At 35.6% G+C, this 27,765-nt stretch overlaps 1 protein-coding gene across 1 annotated transcript in view; it reads left to right on the top strand.

Moving 5' to 3' along the window:
• DCDC1 (doublecortin domain containing 1) overlaps positions 1 to 27,765 on the top strand; it is a 381,196-nt gene that overhangs the window by 291,069 nt on the left and 62,362 nt on the right. The gene's annotated exons all lie outside the window — the stretch shown is intronic.

The following is a 27,765-nucleotide window of genomic DNA, read 5'->3' as shown; positions in this document are numbered from 1 at the left end:
TTAATTATTATAGCATATCATCTCCTGGCCAGCCTTTAAATACTGTGTTCCAGTGAAATGCCAAGGACAAGTGAGTCCTTTACTTCAAGCATCTAGACTAGCCTGAGAGAAATTTAACATTCTGTATATTGAACATAAATTTGTATAATGAGAAGGATTAAGACGGATTTGTATACTATTTGACAATATAATCATTGCAGCAAGTTTTGGTTCCATTTGGGTGCAAAAAAAGTGTGTTGTTTCCCTCAACATTTACAAGAGTGGTTCTCATCTATCCCCTCATATGTAATTTAGGACAGAAATTTCTTGCACAATAGGCAGTTGGGTACCTCCTTTTGAATTTTACCAGGAACCCCATCTCAGCATTTCCAAAATTTGTGTTATCATCATTTTCCCCCAAGGCTCCTTCTCTCAGTGAACAGCATCACCAGTCACCAGTTGCCCAAACAGAAGCCTACCCATCACCTGTACTATCGCCTCACTCCCAACACAGTCAATTTCTAGGACACTTTAAATCTATCCACTTCTTGAAAATTTCTCTTGCCTTCAAATTGGTTACCATTCCTTCAGTTTTTAACACATTTTACACAGTATTCTTTCTAAAATACAAATCTTAACCTGTCCTTCCTCTGTTTAACATCTTGAATTCTGCTTCACCTGAGCTGTAAAGGTCCCATGATCCTTCTTGCCTGACTTTTCAATTAACTATGCTTTTTCACCCACGCTCCACATTTCTCATTCTCTCTGACACATTATGCTTGTTCATCCGCGCCTTGCTTATGAAGTCTCCTTACACTAGAATCTTTTCTCTTTGCTTCACTAACTTCTACTTATCCTTAAGGTCTTGGCTTAGATGTCAGCCATGGTATCATTTCTTCCTGTAAGGTTTTCCTGATTCCCTCAGTTCATATTAGATGTCTTTTCTATGTGCATCACACACACACACAAAGGGGAGACAGTTCATAAGAAAATTAGAGGAATAATTGAAAGACTATTTAGAGCAATAGAAATTGTGGCATAGTTTGAGAGCCAGTTTCTTCTAACTACTTCCCCTAAAGTGAACGGTTGATCTTCTCTGCATAAAGCTTATTCTGAGCCTTGATGGCCAGAAATGAAGCTCCCTGAGTATCTGTTTGGTGTCCTTCCCTCTTCTCCTTTGGGAATGATCATTGTTGTTGGTCTTCTATCCAACAGTTGGGCTCACAGCAGGTTGTATTTGGGTTCTTTTTTGACTTTTGAAAACAGCAGTTGGTTAGAACTTACATGTTTGTTTGATTTATTGTCGCTGTGACATAACATTTAAGTACCCTCCGTGAACCCAATGAAAAACAAAAATATTAGACAAGAATATATTAAAATAATTTAGTTATGTTTTGATAAGAATCATTCAAATTCACATTTATTGACAGCTAATGAGTAAAGCATTTGCATAATTATTTCTGTATTGAATAAAATGTAATTTCCCTCTAAATTATACTATTTGAGGAGGAATTTTTATTTGTATGCCATTTCTGTATCCATTAATATCTAAGAATAAGTCTTTAGGTGGCCTATAAAAATAACTTCTGCCTATATTCTAGCATGAGCTTACATTTGGGAAAGTATTTTTCAGCTAATCTTTGCTTAATAAATTTTGGGAAAGTCTGATTTATCTATGTATTTCTCTCTGTGAAATAAAGACTGCTCATGACTTTAATTTTTTTCTTTTGACACAACATTCACTGGACATAGAGTATTTATACTGTACTATATAGGAGCCTGGAGATTCATTAGAATCAAGAATAGCCACAGTATCCAAATCGATGAACTGTTGCTGACTCTTTAACATCTCCAAAGGGAAACCAAGCTTATAAAATCTTGCTAACCACCTTGCGTTGAGCTGTCACCTCCAATGTACCTTTGATATACTCGCTCTTTGTTAAAGGGGAAGATGGGAAACAGAAAGTGTATCATTTCATTCACACGGACTTTGTCTGGAAGTGCGGCTGTGATATGATTTCTGTCAGAAACAATCTGCTTGATATTTCTCTGTCTTTGCTTGGGAACACAGAGTGGCCTGTCTGTTTTCTATCCCTGGGTGCTGGGATATGCTGCCTTGTCAAACAGCATTTGTCTTCACTCACTACCTGCTTGTTGAGTGGAGCTCAGCCTCGCCGCGGTGGCAGAGAAAGCCTTAGGCTGCTCAGCATCTGTCTCTTCGTGTAATTAACTGCAGCCCTGGATCGGGAGCAAAACAGAGATTTTGTGCTGTGAAATAGTAATGTGTCTAGACAGGAGTTTCTAAGCAAGGGAAAGGTTTTTTAGTGTTTCTGTTCAAAGAGGAGGACACAGATTTTTTTTTTTGCCTCAAAAATGTTTTGAAGACAAAGTGACCATTTGCTTCTAAAGTAAACTTTGAACAACTCACCTAATGTGCCTTAAATGCTCCGTTAAAAGCCTTCACTTGGGTATTTTTGCATCAAAATGAATAATGATAATGAACTATAGACCATTGAATTAGATAAGAACTCATGAGTCAACACTGACATAAATAAAAGAATAAATGAATAAAAGATGAAAATGGTCTCTTCTTCAGAGTAGAATGCCAACTAGTTAATGTTGAAGGAATGATTAAGTTAGAAAAATCACCATTTCACAACAGTCATGTAGTAATTGATTTGAGCAAGAATCATCCATGGATTCTAATACTAGTAGATGAAAGTTTGATGAGGATCAGGATATATATAGTCTCAAATTTTCTCCTCACAAGTTATAATATATATATATATGTATGTTACAAATACATATACATACAAATTACATATTACATATATATATCTAGGTAAAGGATATATGGCAGCTTTTTGTTTTCTTTTTGTAACTTTTCTGTAAGCTTAATGCAATATCAAAATCAGTAAGTACCAAAAAATAGAATTCACTTGTGCTCTTTTGGTTTTCTTCCCAAGTAATTGGAGCATGGCTCAGACTTGGCTCTTTTTAACATAGTATTAGGAAAAATGCATTATGCTACTCAGAAGCTTCACTCACCAGCTGCCAACAAAGCTTCATTAATGTAACATGTTTCACAATCAAAATCTGCTCTCTCTTGGGAAAAGAGTGACATTCTGAATACTTGCCTCTCACAGAGACCCACTTAGAGACTTGCAATCCAAAAGGAGTTCTCCGTGAAATGCGAATATCTGCATGTGTGGTTCCCTGACACATTTTATAGTACCCTTTGACTCTACAGAAAAGGGCCCTGAAATTTAGAAAATGAATGCTTGTGATTCTTCCTATGCCATTCTTAATAAGCTTGCTTTCAGGAATCAGAAGGCAAAGAATCCTCCCTTCTAAGACCTTATTGTGAAGCCTTAGCAGCCCTGATGATTGCTTAAATGAGAGAAAGACTAAATATTATAATAAAGGCTGCAAACAGTATTGAAGACAATTATACTAAACTCTTCCCCGGATATTTTTGGGATTTGTTTAATATAGAGCACTGTGATGCCTGAATGGATGGATTTATAATTTAACTTAAAAGTTGGAATTAAGCAATTCAATGTGTGTCTGAAGGACAACCTGCTGATTAGGTGCCCTGTGTTGCACTTGCCATTGAGGATGGTCCTGACCACTCCTTCACAGCCCGGGCCAACAGGATCTCTTGTTTGAAGCCACTGGCTTTGAAATATCTTTTCTTTCTGGTTGGTGACTAATAGAGGTGGGTTGAGTTCCCTCCCAAGGGGTAAATGAGTCAGATTTCAAGTATCAGTCCTGTTTGTAATTTGATATAGCTCACCAACACTGTGAGATGGTCTCTGGTGTGCTCCCAAGACCTCCTCCAGTAATTATTGAATTAATTGGTATTTGTATTTTGGGGATATATTTTACATTGAAAAACTACTTTGAATTTTATATTTTCTTAGAAATATAAGTTCTCTCCCCTCTACCTTTCTTCTTTCTTTCTTTCTTCCTTCCTTCCTTCCTTCCTTTCCTTCCTTCCTTCCTCCTTCCTTCCTTCCTCTTTTCTTCTTTCATGATAGAAGAAGTCTGTAGAAGTCATATTGTCCAACTTCTTATTTTAAGAATTAAAAAATTCTTTATTTTAAAGAGTAAGGATTGGGTGCCAGAGATCTCCAGGTTGCCTGGGGACCGTGTTTGTTGGTGGGGCTGGAATCTGGACCAAAGGCTTCAGGTTCTCAGGCTAGTGTTAAAGTTACATGTTGGCACTCTCATAACAACCAAGAATCTATTCAACTTCTTGAAAATTCTTGGAAAACAAAAGCATACTAATTTTTAGGTAGAATATCTGATGAAAATAGCTTTTGAACCTTTTGGTTTTGAAATAATTTTAGATTTGCAGAAGATTGTAAGGATAGTACAGAGTCTCTGTATCCCTCTCCCTCAGCTTCCCCTAACGCTGACCGTGGTGCATTCATCAAAACTAAGAAATTGTTATCGGTACAACAGTATTAACTAAAATAGACTTTGTTCAGGTTTCCCTAGTTTTTCTACTAATGTCCTTTTTTTCAATTACTGGATCCAATCCAAGATACCACATCACCTCTAGTCGTGTCTCCTTAGTCTCCTCAATTTCTCAATATTTCCTTGTTTCTCACAACCTTGACCCTTCTTAATAGTGGTCAAGTATCTTGTAGAATGTTCCTCAGTTGGGGCTTCACTGAGGTTTTCTTTTGATTGGACCGAAGTTACACATTTTGGGGGAAAATATCACGGAAATGATTTGCCCTTTTCATTGCTTTATATCAGGGTGTGCATGATATCAATATTACTTATTACTGGTGTTGTTGACCTTGATAACTTGGTTAAGATGGTGTCTGCCAGGTTTCTCCACTGTACAGCTCCTGTTTTTCCCTTCTCATACACTATTTGTTAGAAGCCAGTAGTTCAGCCTACATTAAAAGGAAGGGGAATTAAGCTCTATTTCTTGGTGAGAGGAGAATTAAAAAGCTTGCAGACATGGTTAAGACACCACAATAAGTAACAACTAGTTGAGGGGAAATACCTTCTGGCTATGCAAATACCAAGTTTCTCCTAAGTTTTGCTCACCAATTTAGTATTTTTCAGTGGATCTTGCCTATTGCAATTATTACTGTGATGTTCTAATAAGGCTTCTTTTTTAATCGTTATTTTTTTACATTTATTAATTAGAAATTCTTTTATAAGGAAGATTAACCATTCTCCCCCATTTACTTATTTATTCAGCCTCTTAATTATATTTATATGGGGCCATGTATGTTAATTTTATTCTTCAGGTAACAGTTCAAAACTATCACTTATTTTTCAAATTGTTCATGTTAGCCATTGTGAACTCTTTCAGTTTGCCCCCTGTGTTCTTTTGACATATACCATACTTTTTATCCCCCCTCCTTCTGAACTCTTTCTTACTTTCTGACAGTACAAGATGCTCCAGGATCATCTTGTGTGTCCCCTGCCTCAACCAAGACTCAGCTATTTTTTTGGGAGAAAGCTGTTTAGAAACCAAGGTCTGGGTGCTAAGTGTGCTTATTGCTTTTGGGTTGTATTTTCCCTAGGCCCTCTCAGCAGACAGCCACAGGAAATATATGTATATATACTATCTTTGTAAACATATGCATTTATATTTATTCCTATATCTATGTATCTATATATATGGTAAAATAAACATGAGTTTATAATGTTCTGTTTGATTCTGATCCAACACTACAGGGTTCATTCTAACATTCCCATCTTGGTTGTTTGAAACTTTTTTCTTTGACAGTAAGAAACCTGGTTCCTATCATGTATAATATATTTTCTCATTTGTTCAACTTTAATATACATGTAAGAGTGTTAGGATTGATAAATTTTACTATGTGAAATGAATTTAATAAGTAGAGTGCAGCGTTTGTGTGCATTTCGTTTTGTCATTAGCCTTCCAATATCTAGACAAACACTTGTTTCCCACAGTTCTTTAGGTCAGTTACTTTCTTCCCCACCCCTTCAGTGAGGTTACATTTGTAATATGGTTAGGTTGAGTTACTTTAGTCTGTATTACATCCTGATTCCTCCCAAACCCTGGTTGGTTTCATTTTGTCTGTTTTGTTTTTTAATTTGCAAAAAGTGATTCTTTCTGGTGTAAGTTTTATGGGTTTTGACAAATGCATAGAATCATGTACTCACCACCACAGTACCATTAAGAATCAAATAGTAATCATTAGTAATCAATCCCTCCCCTCAACCTCATTCCCAGGCAACTACCAATCACTTTTCTGTTCTAACAGCTTTGCCTTTTCCATAATGTCATATAAATGCAATCATAGAATAGATAGCCTTTTAGGTTTGGCTTTTTTTTCACGTAGCAAAATGCATTAAAGATTCACCCATGTTGCTTCATGTATCAACAGTTTGTTCCTTTATAGCCACATGTAAATCAAAGTGGTTAGAACACACCCTCACAGCATACATAAAATAAACTGAAAATGGCTTAAAGACTTAAGACATGACACCATAAAACATAAAACTCCTAGAAGAGAACATAGGCAAAGCATTCTCTGACATAAACTGTAGCAGTGTTTTCTTAGGTCAGTCTTCCAAGGCAATAGAAATAAAAGCAAAAATAAACAAATGGGGTGTAATCAGACTTACAAGATTTTGCACAGCAAAGGAAACCATAAACAAAATGAAAAGACAATCTATGGAATGGGAGAAAATATTTGCGAACAATGCATCACACAAGGGCTTAATTTCCAAAATATACAAACAGCTCATACAACTCAATAACAACAACAAAAAACCAATCAAAATGGGCAGAAGACCAAAATAAACATTTCTCCAAAGAAGACATACAGATAGTCAATAGGCACATGAAAAGATGATCAATACCGCTAATTATTAGAGAAATGCAAGTCAAAACTGCAATGAGGTATCACCTCACACTGGTCAGAATGGCCAATATTCAAAAATCTACAAATAAATGGAGAGTGTGGACAAAAGGGAACCCTTCTACACTGTTGGTGGGAATGTAAATTAGTGCAGCCACTATGGAGAATAGTACGGAGTTTCCTTAAAATACTAAAAATAGAATTGCCTTATAATCCAGCAATCTCACTCCTGGGCACGTATTTGGAGAAAAAAAAGATACATACACCCCAATGTTCATAGCAGCACTGCTTAGAATAGCCAAGACATGGAAGCAACCTAAATGTCCATCGACAGATGACTGAATAAAGATGTACAATGGAATACTACTCAGCCATAAAAAAGAAATGAAATAATGCCATTTGCAGCAACATAAATGGATCTAGACATTATCATGCTAAGTGAAGTAAGTCAGAAAGAGAAAGGCAAGCACCTTATGATATCACTTATATGTGGAATCTAAAACATGATGTAAATGAATTTATTTACAAAAAAAGAAGAGACTCACAGACAGAAAACAAACTTGTGGTTGATTACCTAAAGGGGAAAGTTGGTTGGGAAGGGGTAAAGTAGGAGTTTGGGATTAGCAGAAACAAACTACTACATGTAAAATAGATGAACAACAAGGTCTTACTGTATAGCACAGGGAACTATATTCAATATCGTATAATAAACTATAATGGAAAAGGATGTGAAAATAATATATAAAAATATATATAAATAACTGAATCACTTTGCTATACAACAGAAACTAACACAGCATCATAAATCAACTATACTTCAGTTAAAAAATTTGTTCCTTCATATTGCTAAGTAGCATTTCTTTGTATGGATATACCAGAATGTATGTAATCACCTGTTGAAAGACATCTTGGTTGTTTCTAGGTTTTGGTGATTATGAATAAAACTACTATACACATTTCCATACACATTTTTGTGTGAACATAAATTTTCTATTCACTTGGGAAAGTACCTAGCAGTGTGATTGTTGGGTCATATGTTAAGTGTGTATTTATAAATATTTGCCAGACTGTTTTCCAGAGTAGCTATACCATTTTGCATTCCCATCAAAAATCAAAGAGTGTTCCTGTTGCTCTTAATCCCCGCCAGCACTTGGCATTGCAATGGCTTTTTGTTTGTTTGTTCTGCTCTGTTCTGATTAAGCCATTCTAGTAAGTGTGTAATGGTATTTCATTAGGGTTTTAATTTGTATTTCCTTAATGATTAATGGTGTTATGCCATGTTTCCTGTGCTTCTCTGCCATCTACATGTCTTCTGTGGGTGAGGTATCTGTTCAGATCATTTGTCCTTTAAAAACTGGGTTGTTTCTTTTCTTATGGTTGAGTTTTAAGATATATATATATATATATATATATTGAGAGAGAGAGAGACTGTATATAGTCTATGTACAAGGACTTTACCAAATTTATGATTTACAAATATTTTCTCCAGATTTGTGTCTTCACTTCTCATTTTCTCGACAGTGTTTTCACACAGCAAATGTGTTAAAATTTGTTAACATCTAACATGTAATTTTTTTCTTTTATGGGATGTGCCTTTGGTGATGTATCTAAAAACTTATGGCCAATTCCTTTTTTTTCCCCTAGATACTTTAAGAGTTTTACATTTCACCTTTGGTCTATGATCCAGTTTGAGTTAATTTTTTTATTAGGTGTGATGTATTAATTAAGGTCCTTTTTGTTTTGTTTTGCTTCATATAGAAGCCCAGTTATTCCAGCACCATTTGTTGAAAGATTATGCTTTCTTCATTGAATTGCCTTTCTACCTGTGTCAAAACTCAGTTGACAATGTTTGTGTGGGATTATTTTTGGTCTCTCTATTCTGTTTCATTGATTCATATTTCTGTCTTTTCATTAGTATCATATTATGTTGCTTATATAGTGCTATAGTAAGACTTTGAAATTGGGTAGTGTGTGTCCTCCAACATTGTTCTTTTTCAGAATTGTTTTGGATATCCTAGTTCCCTTGACTTTTCATAGAAGTTTCAGAATGAGCTTATCAAAATCTACAGAAAAGCTTGCTGTGATTTTTATTTGGATTACATTAATCTGTAACTCAAATTGTAAAAATTGACATTTAACATCTTAAAAATATTGTTTTTAACTTTATGAATATGGTGTATCGCTCCATTTATTTATACATTTGATTTTTTTATCAGTGTTTTGTAACTCTCAACATACAGATACTGTACACATTTATAAAAGATTTATACATGAATATTTTATATGAATATTTTATGTAATTGAAGATGTGTCATTTTAAAATTTAATTTCAAATCCCAGTTGTTAATTGCTGGTGTATAGGAATGTGGTTGATTTTCATACATTGATCTTTGTCCTACAACTGTTAAACTCTCTTATTCTAGGAGCTTTGATGTTGATTCTTTGGGGTTTTCTACATAGACAATCATGTTACCTATGAATCAAGACTATTTTATTTATTCTTTTCCAATTTGTATGCCTTTTATTTCTTCTTCCCCCTCTCAGTGCACTGACTGGGACTTTCAGTACTTTGCTGAATAGGAACAGTAAGAGATTTTTGCCTTAATATTGATTTTAGGGGGAAATTATTCAGTCTCTTACTATTGAGTATGATATTAACAGCAGATTTTTTTGTAGATGACCTTATTAGGGTAAAGACATTTCCTTCTGTTCCAGCTTTGCTATGAATTTTTATCATGAAGGCATTTAGAATTTTGTTGAATTTTTTTCTGCATCTATAGGGAGGATCATATATTTCTTTTTTAGTTAATATGGCAAATTACATTGACTGGTTTTCAAATGGTGAACAGGTCTTGAATTCCTATGATGAATTTCACTTGGTTATGTGCTGTTTCATCCTTTTTTAATTTTGCTGGATCTGATTTGATAATATTCTGTTGAGGAATTTCTGCCCCTATGACCATGGGGAATAATGGTCTATAGTTTCTCTTTTGGATAGATTTTTGTTTGAGTTTGGTATTAGGATAATGTTGGCCTCATAAAGTGAGCTAGGAAATATTCTTTTCTACATTCTGGAAAAGATTGTAAGGCATTCATAGTATTATTTCTTCCTGAAATGTTTGGAAGAATTCAGTGTATTTTGGAAAAGTAATTTTATGTAATTTCTTTACATGGGATTCCATTTTAATTTTTAATTAAAGCTTAGTTAGTATTCAGAAAAGTTAAACCTACTCTGTGGCTGAAAAATCAAAATTAACTTAGCTACTTTAGAATCTGGAAACTGAGTTGAGTTCACCATGATTTGTGCATTATACTGTGGGATGAAATTCAGTGGTTGTCTTCCTAGAATATAACACATAAAAATAAATTTTCTCTAATTTTATTTCAGAGTCTTTATATCAAGACTAATATTTAATATTGACAATCAGGAACTAGTAACTTTCCCTGAAATATTACACACTGTATTGCAAAATACCTGGAACCAAATGTCCAACTTTCGGATTTTTTGGTTTTTCAGTCTTCTTTGTGATGAAAAATGTCAGTCTTTCTTCAGCTTTGTGTCTCTCAGTACCATCATAGCCTCCCCATGCATCTGACAGTGTACCCCGAGGTCTGCTTGAGGTATGACTCAGCAAATCACCATGGTGATGGGAACAAGGGCCAGGCCAAGGAGGCATCAATTGTAACTGGGTAATAAGAGGGCTTTCTTTCTCCAAGCATGCTGCAGCCTGCTTTGGAGACCTGTCTTGAACAACTTGAGTCTGAAAAGTCGGATTGGTATCCATCTTTGGTAGGGCTGCCTCAGTGAACCTGGGTTTAAAGGATTCTTTGCAGATCAGATCTTCTACTTAGCTGCAGAGAGATTATCCTGTTGAGCATCTGGTCTTTGTTTTATCTTCAGTCCTTATTTCTTCACCACAAGGGGTTAACCTTTAGCCGGACTGGCACCATTTCAGGGCATTTAGGATTTTAAGTTCAACATATGGATAAGTTTCAATTAAAAATATAGTAGAACATTTAAGAAAATGACTTGATGTTCCTCATTTTATAGTTAACATATATTGAAATGAGATCTTATAGAAACAAGCATAATTTTATTTATGTCTTTCATATGGTAACCTTAAGAGAGAGCATTTTGTATCTTTATTCATTTGTGTAATATTTCTTTCTTAGAAAACTTGAGTCAGGAACCAGATCCCTTTCATATTTGTTTCCCCAACAACAGTGTACAGCACATAACAGGGGCCAAGTGATGCTTGTTGAATGAATAATAAACATCTAGATAAAGTATATGGTTTTCCCTCTTCTTGTTTTATCCTTAATTTCCATTCTCAGTAAGTTTAAGTTTTCCCCCAAAATGTTATATGGAACTGTTTTCTTTTTCTAACGTGCTTGCTATGGATATCGGAGAGAATACTATTTACTACCCATTTTATTTAGAAAAAATTTACTTGTGTGTTTATTGGTAAAATATTTCCTAAATAAACCTCTTTTGGTGTCATGCATACCAGATACCTCCAGAGTCTGTTTTTTTGTTTGTTTGTTTTTTGTTTTTCAAGCTGGAGAAGACAAGACAATGAGGAGAAAGAAAGAAGAGATCAGGTGTGCAGGTTTGTACACCTGGTTTGTGTTGGGTTTAGAGTGACAACAGATCTTAGTGGCATGATGGGCCCTAAATGAGTATCTCATCTAAAGCTTCCTAATTCAGGCCATCCTGACCCAGCAGCCACTGATTTTTTCCTTCGCATTAGACTTGAGAGCCTTACTGATTTTCACCAGCAATACAATTCAGTGTTTAGAGTCAGACATCTAGCATCCTGACATTTTGCTTATTGAGAGTGTCCACCAAGCCCAGTAACCTTGCATTGGACCCGTTTGCCTCTGTGTTGGTTCCTTTCTGCAGCCACACTTACTCCCAGGTGTCATGCCTCCCTCCTCCTTTCATGCTGCTCCCTCCTGTCTGCCCTGAAGGTCCTGGGCTCTCATTACAGCCCACACCTGCTGCTTCAGGCCGGCCTCCTCATGGTGGATACCAGGGATGTCCCTCAGCCCTCCCTCCGCAAGCCATTTGTCAACTGCCGCACTCCCTGGCAGCACCTATTTTTATGCCAGCAATATTACAGCTTTCTCACATCAGCTTCTCTTCGTAACTCTCACTTAAGTGTGGCTGTATTATCCTAGGAAGCTTCCCACCCCAGAATTATTTTGGAATGGCATAATTTCAAGTCTGCTGGCCTGGAAAATGTCACAAGAATGAGGCGTTCTCATCCATGTTACTTGCTCGAACATAACTTTGCTTCACTGCACTTGTGTGATTAGCGTTAGTGAAACTGTCTATTTGTGGCATGTCTTTACTAAATAACTCTTTAAATACAATTCCACTATGTAAATAGCTTAATACAGTTAATAAGAAGAAAATAAACATAGAATTGTATTATAAAAATACATGTGCTTTATTATTAGTGGAATCCAAATGTTCTCAAACCTTGTTAGCTTCGGGTACAAATAAGGTCACACTGCAAATGACCACATTTCCTGGCAAACAGCCTCGCCTGCTAACTGGAGCACCTTAGCCCTTCTTGCTTTTCTTTCCTATGTCTCCTTGGTTATTCCTGAGCATATCCACAGTGCTTTATATATATTTATGGGTAGTCCTCTTGTCTCTCATACTCTTTGGCTATAGCTTCCTTGTTGAGAACATATACCGCCAAAGAAGGATCTTACCTGTACTACAGGTGCGTCCTTGACCACATGGCTTCACTGCTCCTGGGAGCATCTTCCAGTGCATCTCAACACTACAAATACCTTAAGATGCCAAAAAGTGCTGTGCCCCCTTCAGTCTGCATAGTGATGACACTAGGTTATGCTCCTTGGAAAGCATGCATTTAAATGAGATCTTACAGACATAAGAATGATTTTATTTTTGTCTCTCATAAAACACCTAAGGCATCTTACATTACACACACATATTTGACTGCATACATAGGTTCTGCTATAGTTGACAACCCAGCTCTGGGATGCCCTTTGTCAGTAAGATTCTGAAGCAATATTAATGGTGCTTTGTATTTTTACAACATCTCTTGAGACAACATCTCCTTCACGTCAACAATTTCTTTCTTGGCAGGCTTTGGAGCTGCCTGGGTTAGTTTGGATTCTCTCGTTTCTTTGAGTGTATGAGTGCTCAATTCTGGAACAGTGTTCATTCACATTAAATATTGAAAAATAACTGCTTTTTCTGTGCCATGTGACATAGCTCTTCCAGTTGACATTTCTTTGTTCTTATGTGATCTTTCAAAGCATTTGACACCTTTAACCTCATACTTCCTACTTGTGAAACACTTTCATCTCTTGACCTCTCTCCTACCACGTTGAACGCTCCTTTTCAGTCTCTTTAACTGTCTGCTCTTTTTGCTTTTGTTCTAGCTCTTAACATTGAGTGCCACAGGGCTCTGTCCTCTGACCTCTTCTCTTCTACCTCTGTACTCCGTGGATGGTCTCATCTGCTCCCGAGGCTTGAAATGCCATCAAGATTCCAGCGATTCCCAAATCCATATCTCCAGTCCCAACCTCTGCAGGCTCATAGATCCAATTTCATACAACAGACATTTCCGTTTGGAGGTGTAACTGGAATCTCAGACTGAACATACCCCAATTAGAGAGGTTATTTTCCTTTCTCAGACTTGCCCCTCTTCCAGTCCTCTCCATCTCTCCTCAGGCCAGACACCTGGGCATCTCTTCACTTCGTTTTCCATCACCAGCCCCATCTCAATACCTCATGCATCCTCAAGTTCAACTGATGAAGCTTTCATTTATTTCCATGCCTAGATCTAGAGTCTGTCCATTTATTTTGATTTCTCTTAGTCCTGGTTGCCATCATCTGTTCTATAGCAGCTGATTCCTACCTGCTCTTTCTGCTTGTTTTTGCCCCACTACCATCCATTCTCCATTAGCAACCAGAGTCATTCATTTTTAAATGAACATTATATGTCACTCTCATCCTTAACACTCTCCATCATGTTTAGAATAAAATCTCAGCTTACTATCTTGGCCCACCAAACACTACAAAGTCTGGCTCCTGCCCACCTCTGTGACTGCTGTCCCCACCCAACTCTGCTCCAGCCTACTAGCTCTCCTCCTGTTCCTGGAACATAATAAGCTTTTTTCCATCTAGTGCTATTGCTCCAGCTGTTCCTCTGGCCCCAAATACTCTTCCCATGAGCTTTACATGGCTCTTTCTGTCTTGCCATTCAAATCTCAGCTTAAATGTAGCCTCCTAAGAGAAGTCTTCCCTGATAGCCCCACATAAATTAGTTACACAATCACTCTCTATCATGATAACGTATTTTAATTTTCTGCATAACACTTACCATTTTCAGACCTTCTTTATTTGTTTGTTGTTTATAAGCTCCCTGAGAGCAGTAAACTTGTCTGTCCTGTTCATGGCTATATCCCAAGTACTCAGAGCAGTACTATAGACACTCAAGAAATACTTATTTGAAAAAAAAAAAGAGAAATGTTTATTTGAATGACTGAATTTCATTTATGATTTTCTCTATACAATTATATATATATATACATATATATTTAGAGAAATATATGCATATATATGCATCTCTTTTTTTTTAATACAGTAGGAGTTATTTTTGGTAATCACTTCATAAAGAATACCATTCTTTTGAATGGTATTTTTCAGTACAGTGAGTTCCAGTTATGAGCAGAGCTGTTTTTATTCTTATGTGTATTTTGAATGCTTAAATGGATCAGTTTTTTCCCTTCCTGAAAAAGAGACTACTGATTGTCTGCCCAAACTCCATTCTTTGCTCTTCTTTCATTATTAAAGGTGGAAATGTATCTAGTTCAAATACTAAATACCCTAGTCTCCACTGCAGATACAGGTGTCCCCTCCTATAAAAAGTGGAAGTCATTAGGTGAAGTTATTGGATAACAAATTTAAAAGGTTTTGACTGAGGTATTAAGCAGATACCTTTTTACTCTTACCTTTTTCTTCTTGCTGCTTGGAAAATGGCCATGATGACTAGAGCTATAGCAACCATTGTGTGATCATGAGACAACCACAAGGAAAAGATACAAGAATAGCAGAGAGAAAGGAAGGTAAAGTCTAGATTTCTAATGACTTAATAACTTTCACATCAATTAGACTGCTAATTTCTTGATTTATGAATAAAAGAAAAATAAATTACTATCTAAAATAAACTATTATATATATTAATCCACTATTATTTGAGTTTTCTGCCATATGGCTGAGCCTGATAATAATTTCTCTCTGCAAGTAAAAATATGCCATCCTTTGAAATTTGAGTCTATTAGAAAATCAATTTTAGTAAATTATTTCATAAATTGTTCTGTTTGTTAATTTTACGTAACTTATTCAATTTGGGAATTTATTTCTATAAATGTTGTTTTCCATGTTCTCATTTATGAGAGATCCTGTGGCTTAATGAGGAGGATGCGGTCTTTGGAGTCAAATGATCATGGTCATTTGAAACTTAGCCTTGTCACTTATGTGATCTCTGGCAAGTTTCTTAATTTGTCTGAACCTCACTTCCCCATATCATTAATACTCCATACAATTTTACAAGAATAAAGTGAAGTGAGAGAAACATTCTATCTCTTGTTTGAGATTGCGCTTCTATACAGATGTCTACATGTGTAAAAAGTCATTGACTATACATTTAAGGTTTACAACTTACTTTATGTAAGTTATATTTTAATTTTAAACAACTGGCAAAAACAGGCATGCCATAAATGGAAAAAGAGAAACCCACAAAATATAATATTTCAATATGATTATCTTATTTCTATAATAAAAAGATAATCATTCTAGGGTGTATTTACAGGTATTTTAATTTTTAAATTCAGAAACTGAGATGAATGCATTCTGCCAGAAGTGTTCACATGTAATATGACACACTGAAGTTTCCTTTACTAATTTCTGACTCTCCTACAGTTCTTTACCCTAAGATCTATAAGATTCACAATTATTGCCAAGATGTATTGTGATTTTTTTCCCTGTGCTGAAGTTTTAAGGTTTGAGAAGCAGAATCCAAAAATTGTGCTTTTCATTAAAATTAGGGAGTCAGTGTCCCCTTCCTTGGAATGGTTACCAAGGAATGATTGTTCAGATGGAAGGAGGGGTCATCTGATTTCTGTAAAAAAGACGGTGGCCAAGATTAAATGTGTGGGCTGTGAGACTCTGTTTCCAGGAGCACTGAATTCCCGCTCTGCTCCTCATAGGACCAACTTTATTTCTTCCCTAAGTTTGTGAGTTACCATCCCTAAAGACTTTCTCCTTCTCCAGTCCCTTGTCCCATTGTCCCCAAATGTACTCCATCAATGCATGTGCAAGCAGCTCCCCCTGTCATTTGGGAGGTGCCAGTTTACTTCTGTGAGAGACAAGCTGGTTTTCACATTACACTGGCAACTATCCTGGGCTTTAAAAAAAACAGCCGTGTGGTTGCCAGCTGACCTGCTTTCAACCAAACAGCTGCTGTGTAAAGTCAGGGGTAAAGTTTGCAAATCCTTGGGGATTGAGAGTTGCTCAACACCCACCTTTGCTTGAGAATATGAAATGTCCAGGTTATGAGCTATGTGAATTGCTTCAACTTCCTATGGAATCACAGCAGATGATGTTCTGTGCTGGCTAGTTGAAACCAAAGATCAGACTAGATGGATGTGCATATGCTTCAAGAGTTGTACGAATCTGGGTATTCTATTCCTCATCCACTGCTCACCAGTCTAAAATTAGTGATTTGTGTGTGTGTGTGTAGGGTGGGGGGAACACCTGTCTTTCCCAGGTTATTTTTGAACTAAGACAGTGAGAAGATAAACAGGAATCTTTTTTGTGGAATATGGTGTTGAGTGGTATATTTTTGTTGGTGAGGGAGAGAGGAAACCCATGACATAGTTCCATACACACATGCTCCCCCACACACACACTCACAGAGAGCCATCTTACATGGAGTGCCTGTAACTATGGATTTAGATATCTTTATTTCTGTCTTCGTGAAATAAACTCTAAAAACCATGGAATAAACTCCATTTATTTTTGCTCTTTTTACCTCCTCACCTGTACGCTGCACAGTAATTTAGCTCCCCAGGACAGCTTTTAAGATTCTAATCTTGTTCCTGTCCAGCACTTTTCTCACAGCAGTGAGGAAAGGATTGGCATTCCTCCACTATTGTATATAAAGGAGAATCCGTTCCTGGAAATAAGAGCATTGTTTATGTTGAAATTCCCTTAGCTTAGCTGAACCTTCGATTATATCGCCCATTCAGATAACCAGATTTTTACCCCTTGTGGTCTGTTTCCATTCTCAGAGAATTGTCAACAATTTATTTCTGCTCTGGCGATTATTTTCGTGAGTGAGAGGAAAAGAGACATCTGGGAAGATTTTGATAACTGAGTCATGTATATAAAGCTCTAAGCACACTTTTAAAAGACACCATATGAGAAAATATAGCTTGTGCTAAAAAATAGCAAATTGAACTAAGTTACTGCTGAGGTAGGCATTTATAAGCTGTGACTATTTATATGAATCACACTGTTAACTTGATTCCAGATATCATGGAAAACATCTTAATTTGCAGTTCATAAATCTGAAGAATATTATTAATCAGAAAAATCCAATATGATTTTTATAATTTATACTGGGTCCCAAATGCAAAGAAATAATTCTATTAATTTCGTGGAAGTTTGCTGAATTTAGAAACAGATTGTGTAGACTTCAAAGTGCTATGTCAATCTTATGCAGCATATTGACAATATAAACCCCCATCACAAACTAAGGTTTGTCATTTAATTCTGTGACATTTTGTTTCCTCTATATATTTACTCTATTTATTAGACACTTTCATCTGGAAGCATTAGAAAGTTGGCAAAGACATGTAATGGTTAGTATATTTTGCTTAATGGGAAACATTTCTGATTATGCATTCAGAAATGGGGAAAATATTGCTTCATATGCTGTCATTCCCATTGCTGAATATGTACAAAGACCAGAGAATATTCAGAGCAAAGGAAATTTTTTATTTTGTTAAGTTCCATGTTTATGGCATTGTGTACAAAATGCACATAAAAGCATTTTCTTATCTATTCCTGTTATATTAGATAAGTTCATGCCCTGCTCTTAGCATTTTCCAACACAGCTGTAGAGTAGTTTAAAGCCTATTTTTTAAATAAGTGATGCTCAATTTGTCTTTGATGATCCGGATGATTCAGGTGAGATGGGAGCACGGTCGGGCCCTTATTTGCATAAAAATTAATCACAGAAAAATGTAAATTGATAAAATTTTGCCTGGCTTTTTCCCCCTATTTGAGAACCTGGGGATGGCTCCCAGAAGCAATCATCTCAGTATGGGGCCGCATTGGATGCTGTACAAATGATCACATTTGTGTTGAATACTCACTCATTTAAATGTCAGCACTGATGGGGCGGTACATCAGTAGAAAAAATGAAAAATAAATACACAGCAGCTGAAGACTATCAGATCCATGGGCACTTTTTAGAGATATATGATCTAATGTGAAAAAATTGCAGATTAATTATCCTTTTTGCAAAATGGTAATTGTTTTAGTATCACACCAGAAAAAAATCTGCAATTTATTTGGAATCAAACAAAAAACAGTAATGTTAAATACGTCATTACATCATTGTGTTTATTAGAAGCCTGCAATTAATTCCTAAGGCTCCTTAGGTCTTTAAAGCTGCATAAAATGAAACAAAAGAATGTTGCCATTGATTTTCAAACAAATGCTTATCTTTCAAATCAGTCTGACTTGTGTGAAAAAGGAGGTAATGTTATGAAGTTTGGTAGATATTGTGGATTAACTTAATTTCATTGTGCTGCTGACATTTCTGATAATATCTTCACAGATCCTGTTAAAGTTGCAGTGTTAAAATTTGAAGGTTTTTGTTCAATGGTGTGTAACTTTAACTCACTGTTAAAGAACTTGTGAAGTGTATTCCTAACAAAAGATGCTTTAGGAAAAAACAACAGCAATACTAATAATAGGGAAAATAGAAACTGCTTGTGAGACCCTCAAAATAGAAATCCTTTGAACTGCTTTTAGTGCACCATTAACATGCATGTAATTAATGTGGATATTTGAGATTAAGAATTTATATTTAGCTGTTCTATGGAAAATAATAAAATCCTAAAATTTTCTTAAATAAAAACAGGTATAAGTCATGTCATTTCATTCTAAAAGATGAGTGGATAGCATTATTATTATTACTATTTTTACAGTTTTTGCAATCCATTTATGTTTGTTTCTGGGTAACTCTCCTTGGCGCTGCTTTGGTGTTCTCGGTGTATGGTTTACATGAAACATTCTTACACAGATGGAGATTAGGTTCATTCTTATTATTCTATAACTTTAGCATAGATTAAAATATTTGAAACATTGAACACATCTTCATTAGCCAGGGAAGAAAAAGTTAAAACATAGCTTTTCCACCTGCTGACTTATAAAACTCCCATTGAATTAATGTTCCATTAACCAAAGTCAATTGTGGAAACACTAGAAATATTTTGAGATAGTTGAAATCCAATGTTATTACCAGAGTTGCTTTGTAGTTAGCTTAGAGAATAGCCTCTAAAATTTAAATTGACCGACATTTAGAGACCATGCCTGTTTTTGAGATTCAGTATAATTTGTTATGTAATGAGAATAGCTAACACCATGGGTAACAAAGTCACCATTTATGTTATTTAACAATAACATAACATTTAACTTGGGAAGTCAGCCTTTCCAGAGTGCTGACTATGGGGTGGACGCTGTTCTGTTACTTTACAAATAATGATATGTTTAATCTTTATAACAACTCACTGATGTAGGTGTCTTGTTATCCCAAGAGTGACATATCCAAGGTCACCCAGCTAGTCAGAGGTGAAGCCAAGATTTAATCCCAGGGGTCTGGCATCAGACTGCTTGCTCTCAACTACTCTGCTCTGCTGACAAATGCCTGGTGTGCACCTCTAGGTGCCAGGTCTGCTGCCAGGTGGAGTCTTGGCAAGAGAAAGTGCTTTATTTATGTGACGTTAGAACTTTCTTTTTATAATTGAAGCCTGAATCTATTTTATATCAAAATGTGTTGGGTTACACATTTAAAATTTTTATTTGATCAATAATTTTGTCTTAAAAAGTTACATTTTGTGTCATTATTAGACTAAAATTAAATAAATACCTTAAGATATCTCATGACAGTCTCTCTTTTTCTGGACAACGATATGACTGTTGAGATGAATCATTAAAGGCACTAAAGAGGTCCTTGTGCAACCTGACAGGCTTTGCTATTGTCAGAATCTCTGGGAAAGCCCGTGTGCCCCCATTCATTTCTCTTTCCCTGGTATAGTTCATTAGTTCATGTTAGGGCATTACTTTCATTTGTTTATCCATAATGTAACTATCCATGCATCCATGCATCTACCTATCCAGCCATCCATTTATTCAGCCAAGCTTCCCCTCACATTCATTTGCATGTTGGGATAAAAGCAACCCTTTTATCTTATGATAAAATAGAGACTTCATGCCCATGGCCCACCCATCTTCTCTTCACAGCCTTAGCTGTATCTAATACTTAATGGACATGCAAAATATACAGACAGCCCCCTTGTCCAATATCTGCTCCACACCAAGCAGAGCAGTCCCTTGGCCAGCTTTCAATACTAGGGGCTGCATGCCGGCAGGAGGTTTGCAATCAGGATAGAGCTGAGGAGAAGGCTGTTCCACTCCCTGGAAGCAAGTTTGGGGCTATTTAGCCAAGGAACCCTAAGATCTCAGAGAATTGTCTGGAAGTGGAGAGGAGGCTCATGGATTCCTTGGCTCCATGCACTCCTCACCCACTGAGTGAAGCAGGAGGAGGGTAAAAGTGAGGTCCAGGGCAGAACCACTGGTTGCCCAGGTCTCCATTTAGTACTACATCCTACAACTGTTTATTCAGTTCAGGATCTGTGCTGATGCTGTTCTAGGCACTGGGGATGCCCTGAAACAGAACAGTCAGAGTCCCCATGAAATTTACAGTCTAGTAGACATAGACAGCATTTCTTATACACTGAATTTTATGTTACTTAACAGTATCACACTGTGACAAATGTAGGATTGTTCACGTGTGTTTTAATATTAAGAGTTTCCTCTGTATAATGCACTGCATTGATCCTTGTTATTTGATTACATGTGTGGACTTCCTATTAATATTTATTCTTTTAACAGTGTTCTCATACCTCTTTCTTTCTTTTCTATAGCTAAGTGCTCTTGTCCTTTTCATTGGAACCTCACTGTGTTTTTCTTTCCCTCTCAGCTGCTTGTTCTTTTTTCCTCATCTGTTTCCTGGGATCTTTGTTTGACACAAAACTGAAATATGACTCACAATAGACAATCTGAAGACCTTAAAAGCTGTTTGGAAAAATATACCTAAAGAGGAAATACTTACAAAAAGCAACCACCCAGTTCTACATGAGTGCCAATATCTTTGGACCCTTCCTGAATAGTGATGTAGTGATAACTAAAGTCCATCCCTTGATGCCCTTGGAGCCCACCCGGCACCCCCTTAGATCAGGCAAGTGGGGTCTGTCTTCTTCATGGCAATATTTCTGAAGACCTATCAATCACTGTCTCTAAAAGCATTTCTTGAAGAGGTCAGAGAAGGTGACCATTGGGCAACCAGTGGGTGAAGATCAAAGAAAGGAAAGGACAGGACAGGAATTGATGAAAGCAGCCATGAGAATAAGGAAAGAGATGAGCCGTCAATGGTAGTGAAAAGTTCCTCAGAGATGGATAGCAGAGAAAGCAGCAACAGGTTCAGAGGAAGCACAGGAAAAAGTAAAAGACTGGAGTCATGGAAATGACCGAGAGTATACTAGAAAGCTGATAGACCCTCCAAAGCTTTCAGGCTTATACAGAAGCTCACTTCTCTCTGCATGATGGTTTATAGATAGGGGGTACTAAGACCTGGTAGGCAGCCCTTCATTCTTATCATGTGGCTTCCACCTCTAGGTCTTAAGTGGCCGTTCCAGTTCTTGCTATCTCCCAGTCAGTAGGAAAAGGGATGGAAAAAAGGGACCGAGGAGGCACATGTCCAGTTGTTTTAAGGGTGAACTCTGTGAGTCACATCATATCCACTCCCAGCTTATTGGCTGAAACTTTGATGTATGGCTACACCTCAATGCAAGAAATCTTGTCTTTAACTGGGTAGCCCTGCTCCCTTCTAAAAATCTATCATTACTGGAGAATTGATTTGGGGGATAACTATTCCTTCTTGATATGAATAAGTGGAGGCAATCAAGAGCCTTAAATGTTGAAACACTTTGCTTTAAGGAAAAGAATTGGCTAGACATAACTGAGACTGGGAAGTGAAAAGCTATAGACGTGAATCGCTCTCTTCTTCCTGGAACTCTGTGTCTTTGAAAATCAGACAGTGGAGCTATTACATAACACCGAAAGATTGTATTTTTTTCTCCATCTCTTGAAATGTCATCTTTCTTCTTCCCTTTCATTATCCCAAACTGTTTATCCTCCATGTAAACAAAATTCATGCATCCTTCCTCCACTCCAACAATTTCTTTCTATAATATTAAGCTTGTATTATTTTCTTTCCATTAGGTGTACCTGTTGTAACTCTTATTGAAAGTGCCATTTTTCTCCATTACATATTGTCTTGTATTGTTTTCAGAAACTCTCCAGGTGTATAATTTTTGCTTCTTCCTAAAATGCTATAGTCTTCCTAAGGTAAGAAATCCTCTCTAACTTCTTTTGCATTCCCCATAGTGCCTAGCATTGTGTAGGGGAGAGACAGCAGGTGCTCAATAGACAGTTATTAATGTGCTTTATTTGGACAAAAATCTATACAGAAACTTGAGGTAGTGGATATCCCCAAACATCTCAAATACCAAAGCTAACCTATCAGGCCCAGATAGGTAGTAAATTAAACAGATTCAAGAACTTGAAGATGACATGGGGTTCCACCATAAGCAAGTATTTTGAAGGAAGAATTTTTTTGTTTGTTTACAAATCGTGCACTTGATGGAGATTTTACTGTAGCTGCAAAGAGAGCTTTGCTTTACAGAAGTATGAAACTCTCTGACTATGGGAGATAATGATAGGTTTTTAGTGCTGAATATAGATTACTTCTATGTATCCAGAATCTAAATAACCAGGAAGCTCAACCAACTAGAAAAACAAAACAAAATAGAGCAGGTCAAAGACTTTATTTTGAAAAGCAAACTTGCAAGAGATGTCAGGTGTGACTTCATATTCATCTGTATATCCATTTACTTTTCTATACTAAATACATACATATTCCTGGCAATTACCACTAATGTACTATAGGTTTCCACAGTATTTTATAATTGATGTTTTAAAAAATAACTTTGGATTGTGTTAAAAGGCTGAATTGATGATCTTCAATTGAGAGAAGTATAATATACAATTATGGAAATTATTATGAAACAAGTGTTCTTTCTAGGGTAATTGTTGGAATTATTTCTCACTCTTAAAAATTCCCAGTTATGCAAGATGGAAACATGGTCATTGAATTCTCCTTAGCCTTTAGTTGCCATTAAAATCTAGTCTTTGTCTTAAGTAATTTTCTAGTTATCAAAATAATGTAAAGAGATGGGGCAAATGGGAATATATAAAACAGAAGAACAAGTTCCAAGTGTATTTACTAGTTTCTACAAAATATCCCAGGAATAAAGTAGAATAATATTTAATATGCAAAAGTTACTTGATCTTTATAAATTTTGGCTTATAAATTAATAACACTGTAGTCTTCAGTGCCTTGTTTCTGTTAGCGAAAAATATTTAAGATTTAAATCTTAAAATAATTATTTGCATAAACTATTAAATTTAACTTCAATATTCAGTATGAGCTGCAAAATAAATGTAACTTAAATATTGATATAGTGGTATGAGGAAAAGCTTAGAGACTGATAGCTGATAGATTCAGGTTTCCAGTTATGTAGCTAATCTTTTAACCCTTACACAGTGCTTAAGATTAGCTTGTGTGTGTAGTTTCTGATTTTGAATGATTTCTTTCCTGTCTAGAGGACTATACCCTTAGAAAGCTTCAAAACAATTCAAACCTGTGGGAATTTGTTGTTGGAATATTATTAAATCCCATCAAAGTAGGTCATTACTATTATTGCTACCATTTTTGCAATCTGCCCATTTCTTCTATCTTTTTCTTTTTTCAGGGTTGGGGTACTTAATGTTAGTCTTATAAACTGATTTCTAATAAGATCAGTGTATACAGTATATAATTGTTTTGTATAATGTGATTTCATGGTTTCTGAGGAGCTATGCAACTTTAATTATAGATGAATTCTAAGTGGTCTGATCTGTGGCTTAGATAAACTTAAAAAAATCGAACAATGACCAATTAAATACACAGGTTCTGGTGTAAAGCAGAGTTGAAGAGTTCTTTGACAGTTGTGGGATGTGACCCTGATTTTTACATGCATGTTTGTTAGAGACTGCTGATTTAAGTTTGAATTTGCCAGAGTATTTATAATTTACTGTATCATATCCAAATTATATATTGTATCATATTTTATTACTATGTTCATTACATTGTTGGCAACAATATAATTATGTCTTGATAGAATATGAAGAAAGACTATTTCTCTTCAACTGGGACACATTTGGGTTTCTTTTTATTTTGCTATTGATTTCCCAGAGTGCAGAATAATACCTTTCTGTACAGTCCTGCACAGTTTCTCAGAGCCTGCTACAATGCTGAAGTTCTGTCAAAGGCACTGGACTCCAAAAACATTATCTAAGGTGTCTTTGTTTCCCATCCCTTCATAAGATTAATTGAATTGAGCATTCTGGTGGAGCCATGACTCCATTAATCAAACTTAAATTGATATGATCAACTCTGGACTTAGTTTTTGAGGGAAGAGGTGACTATCAACTGAAATGTTGAGCAATGATCCTAAGTTTTTTTTTATTTTTCAGTTTCATATAAATCCAGGAGGATATTTTAACTTTGGTCATGTTTCTATCCATGGAGGTAGATACTCATGAAATATCAAATAGAATTTTACATTTAATGGAAAAGCAGGGTGAATAAAGTTACTATTTTAAATAAACAAAGTTGTCTTTGAACCTTATTTGATTACCTTGTAAGATGTTTGTGTGTGTGTGCTTTCAAGTAGGTCTTTCCAAAACATGAAATGTTTTGTTTTATATCATGTTTCTATTAAAAATGCCAATTGTTTCAGAACACTCTCCTCCATACTGAAGAGAAGGGAAAATATTAAATAAAAAAAATAAGCTCTCCGAGCATTGCATGAATCATTGTCGCCACCTAGTGCTGACTTTTAGGAATTAAGATGCCAAAGTCCTTACTGAAGCCGTAAAGTTCTAATTTATGTTATGCACATGTACAGTCATTATAGCTGGCCTGCTAGTGCCATTACAGTTAAGGGTCTGTCAGCTCTTCATTTATAAAACATAATTATTAAGAGGTCTATTGCTTTTACATAAATCCCACGCTGTGCTGGAACTCTGCAGTCGAATAGCCTTTGCTCTATGTGAATGTTTATTAACAGTGTAAGTTGAACTTGACCAGCTCCTTTCAAAGACATCCTGATGGGCTGAAGTTATATAGGCAGTGCAACCAAAAGGATTAATCTTTTCATCAACAACCTGTGCTTTACCTTATAGAAACAGCTTTACATGCATCAGATCAACAGACATCTAAAAACTCGATTCATGTGGCAGGCGCTGGGTTTTCATAGGGTATATTTCCCACCCAGTGGTATATGAGAGGAGACAGACAGTTTGGGGAGAAAGCCAGGATAAGCTGGTTTCATGGAAGTCAAATGAATTCAAATCAAGAAAGTCTTTTAAGAAGGAAGGAATGATCATGTTGGGCACTGCTGTTAGTTCAGTTATGTCTTAAAAAGACCTTTGGCTTTAGTGATGTTAAAATTCTGGTGGGGTAGTTTCATTGGAGTTTTAGAGATGAAAATTTGATTGGAATTAGCTTAAGAGAAAAAGGAAGGAGAAGAAGAGGAGATGAGTCTTTTAAGGAATTTTCTGTAAAGGAACAGAAAGAAATAAGGCAATAACTGGAGATGGACGTGGGGTATAGAGAAAAAAATTTTTTTAAGATACCAAGCTGTCAGACTTGCAGATGGAATGACCAGAAGGGCAGGAAAATTGATAGTTCAGGGCAGGAACAAAGTCTTAAGATGAGAGAGGATAAGGATCTAGGTGCAAGCAGAAGTGTTGACCTTAAATCAAATCACTGACTGCTCTAAGGTAGCAGGAGGTCAGGTTCTGTGTTGGTTAAGGAACACGTCTTTCTTACCACCACCATCCTTCAGTACCCAGGCACAAAGAACTTCCAGCAAGTTTAAGGGAAAGCTAGGCCCTTGAACGTAGGGTTGAATACTGCAAATGGTTCTGATGAGGCCAGGCAAGCTCAGGAAACTTTCAGGCTCGGATGACCATCACGTGCACTAGAAAAAATTATAGCTGATGGGCTGCTTCTCTAGTCTCATTCACTAATCAGTGATTTATTACATTATAAATGTCCATCATTTCATTTGTAGACTGAGTATTACTTAGCTGTAGCGATTAATCTCTTGCCATAATGTTAAATTTTATTGGCTAATATTGATTTAGCAATTTCACATCTTTAATTGTAAGATAGTTGTATTGCTTAAATTACCAGTGACTGACTTTATTATGAAGCTTATCTCCCATTCATGGAATGAATTAGCTAGTTTTCTATATCATTACGGTTTAGGATGTTTTATATAATACAAAAATGATCTGTTGAATGCTCTGTGAAGTTACATGAGCAAGACTGTATTTTCTATTTCAAATCTACAAGGTTTTAAAAAATTTTTTTCACCAGAAGTTTTGCATTCATTAACATAAATATGCATAATATACTCTTTTAATCTTCTCTGTGCTTAATATTTAGCTCATTTTTTTCTAGTTGGTTTGTATATTTTTAAAATCTAAATTTATTTGCATAAGGCTTGCTATTTTAATTTTTATTTCAAAAGCATTTCTTTGAACCATTCTACTGATATTCTATTTCCTAATTATTTATTTATATTTGAATGTTTACTGTTTTCTCTCATCTGTTTTCCATGGGATATATTTAAAACAAATTACTGAGTTCAATGCTTTATTAATTTCCTTTCTCTATTTAGCTCTTAATAAATAAGCATTTAACATTATGCATTTATCTTTGAATATAATTCTAAATGTATTCTTTAAGTTTTCATGATTATTATTTTCATTGCTTGCTGAATAATTTTTGATCATGTTATTTTTCCCCTTATCTGGTGTAATAGTATTTTGAAAGAGAGAATGTGTTTTTAAAATTATCTTGTGGTTGAAATAGCAAAATTTAAATTTTCATTTATATCTAATTTTATTCTGTCACTTGCCACAAAGTGTAGTTAGTTCAATTTTTATTTTAAAACTAAATTGAGGTTTACCTTGTTAGTATGTGGCAAATATTGCAAGTGTTTCAAGAATTGTTGAGAAAGACATTTTCTATTAATAAGCTAAAATGTCTATAACTAAATGGGCATACTTACATTTAATAGTTTTAGCTGTCAGATATTTTATGTCCTTATTTGTTACTTAAAAAAATTTACCTGGTAGTTCATCATCTGTTGGTGATGTAATGATATCTTCCACACTAATTGTGTGTCTGTTGATTTCTCTTTGAATGTCTAAAAAGTTTTGCTTGTTTTTTTTCTATGTTGGTACTGTTATTTGTGTCATTATTATAAATTGACTCTGCTATTTTACTTTGCCTTTTGCCTCAAATTTCACTGTCAGTTAAAACATTGCCATTTTTTTCCTGATTTTTAAAGATATATTCTTTCATTAAAAATTACTTTTATGTTTCTTACATGCGGTAAATTATAGATT

The sequence above is a fragment of the Camelus ferus genome, chromosome 10 (genome assembly GCF_009834535.1).
Source record: "Camelus ferus isolate YT-003-E chromosome 10, BCGSAC_Cfer_1.0, whole genome shotgun sequence".
Taxonomy (NCBI): Eukaryota; Metazoa; Chordata; class Mammalia; order Artiodactyla; family Camelidae; genus Camelus; species Camelus ferus.
Note: the sequence above shows the minus strand (reverse complement) of the source record. Positions and strands in the feature narration are given on the sequence as shown.